General features: G+C 36.2%; 1 protein-coding gene across 1 annotated transcript in view; it reads left to right on the top strand.

The window, feature by feature from the left end:
* Positions 1–2,500, top strand: part of pde5ab (phosphodiesterase 5A, cGMP-specific, b) — a 53,458-nt gene that overhangs the window by 28,290 nt on the left and 22,668 nt on the right. The window lies entirely within an intron of this gene.

Consider the following 2,500-nt stretch of genomic DNA (forward strand, 5'->3'; position numbering starts at 1 on the left):
TCCATTTCATGTTGCTTCCCTGAACGACCCTGGTTGTAAAACGCCCTTGATGCTAACCACCAATGACTATCCACTGCCCTTGATGCTAACCACCAATGACTATCCACTGCCCTTGATGCTAACCACCAATGACTATCCACTGCCCTTGATGCTAACCACCAATGACTATTCAGTTCTCGGCCCCTTACTACCGTACAGTCATTGGCGGGATAAATATTTGTATTTATTATATATATATATATATATATATATATATATATATATATATATATATATATATATATATATTAGGGCTGTCATTTTAACGCGTTAATTCGATTAATTAATTACAAGGCGCATTAACGCGTTGTAAAAATTAATGGCATTAATTATTTATGGGTAGACATACGTTCTAAGCGCATGGCGTGGCAACTGAATTCACTCACTCATGCTGTGATAAATACAAGCCGTCCGTCAACTTCTAAAGCTAAAATACAATAAATACAACAAATACAGACACTTTTCTGTCTTTTTTCATGAACAAAAGCATATGTTTGTATTTAATTATTTTTAGATATTTTTGAATTATTACGAGATATGCCAGTTGACGCTGCATTGCTGCGAACAGCTGTTCAGTTAAAAAAATAGCTGTGGACCAACAACGTTTTCCTTCAATTAACACAAGCAATCAGACAATCTCTACAGCTTAAATACAACTAATAACATGTCAGACAAAATGTGGTGTTTTTCCCATTATCGATTTGTCTATATTTGATAACTTTTAGAAAGCATTTTATCAGGAGATGTAAGCTACAAGTCTGCGCTCGGCAGCTGGTTCATCTGATGTGAATACAGGCGCATTTCAAGACAGTTTATCATTTGATTTGGCCATGGCAGTTGTATAATAGTTGGACTTGTGGTAGGCCTACTTAAATCTTTCATACAACTATTGCCCAGCATGCAAATGCATTGACTGTTCAGGCTTTGAAACACACGACGCAAATATTTGTGTTCATGATGTGTGACCGCGGTAGCCAAGCTACTACATAGAGCCGACCGCAATTTCAGCAGAGGTTTCTGCTCATCGGCAGAACAACACTTGTATATTCACTACAACATCAAACCACTTGATAGATAATCGCTACCTTTTCCACGCTGCACATAAGAATCAAAATATTACAGGCTCCGAAATTACCCCATGACACAAGCTACAGTGCAAGTGTCAACAGCGCAGAGTAGCATAGGGATTTCAATTTGACAGCACAAAGTCATCGCTGGAAGATCACAAGTGCTGGAAGATGATCTTCTCAAGTTGGGTTGTGATTACAGCGATTTGAGTGATACATGCCACGTTCAGAATAAAATAATACCACTGTGCCACAGATGTCAAGTTGACAACTTTGATCGCTAACTTCCACTGACACCTCAGACACTGACGTTTTCTAGCTTCAACCAATCGCTATAGCCTACAGAGATAGGATGTCTTACCTTTCGTGCAGATAGTTTGGAGAAGTTTACATCAGTCAGTCTTTCTTGTCCTGTCTTATATCCATAGAATATTTTGGTGTAGAATCAATGTTTAGTCCAAGCAAGGGTTATTGGCTAGCTCAGTGCAGTTATCATTCCTGGCTAATCCAGCTCCCCAAAATGTAAACAAAACGTGAATGAATGCACGTCATCTGTTTCATCAGGGGGTGTTCCCATTTCCTTGAACTCTGACCTTTTCAGATAGATAGATAGATAGATAGATAGATAGATAGATAGATAGATAGATAGATAGATAGATAGATAGATAGATAGATAGATAGATAGATAGATAGATAGATAGATAGATAGATAGATAGATAGATAGATACTGTAGACTCATTTTTTGTGTTTGCTAATGTAGCCTATTTATTCACTAACTCTGTTTACCAGGCCTATTTTAACATATTAGTACATCATAGGGCTTATAGGCCTATTGTAATTATTATTATTATTACTACTACTACTACTACTACTACTACTACTATTATTATTATTATTATTATTATTATTATTATTATTATTATTATTATTGTTTCGCGTCATGAAAAGAACATACGAGTAAGTGCGATTAATTAGATTAATTAATTACAAATTCTGTAATTAATTAGATTAATTTTTTTTAATCTACTGACAGCCCTAATATATATATATATCAGTTTCACTGTATTTAAATGTGCTTTATAAATAACATTTACTTACTTACTATACTTACTTACTAAAATCGGCGGCTGCTCTGAAGCTTGTAACAAAACGATAGTAGTAAACCCACGTAGCCACTACGGTGTGGTATTGTAACGAAACAATAGTAGTAAACCCATGTAGCCACTACGGTGTGGTATTGTAACGAAACAATAGTAGTTAACCCACATACCCACTACGGTGTGGTATTGTAACGAAACGATAGTAGTAAACCCATGTAGACACTACGGTGTGGTATTGCGATGAGCAAGGCTAGCCGTCAGCTGTATGCTGTTGGAGTTTGCTTGTAAGCTAA

This window comes from Engraulis encrasicolus, unplaced genomic scaffold, assembly GCF_034702125.1.
Source record: "Engraulis encrasicolus isolate BLACKSEA-1 unplaced genomic scaffold, IST_EnEncr_1.0 scaffold_65_np1212, whole genome shotgun sequence".
In the NCBI taxonomy this organism is placed as follows: domain Eukaryota; kingdom Metazoa; phylum Chordata; class Actinopteri; order Clupeiformes; family Engraulidae; genus Engraulis; species Engraulis encrasicolus.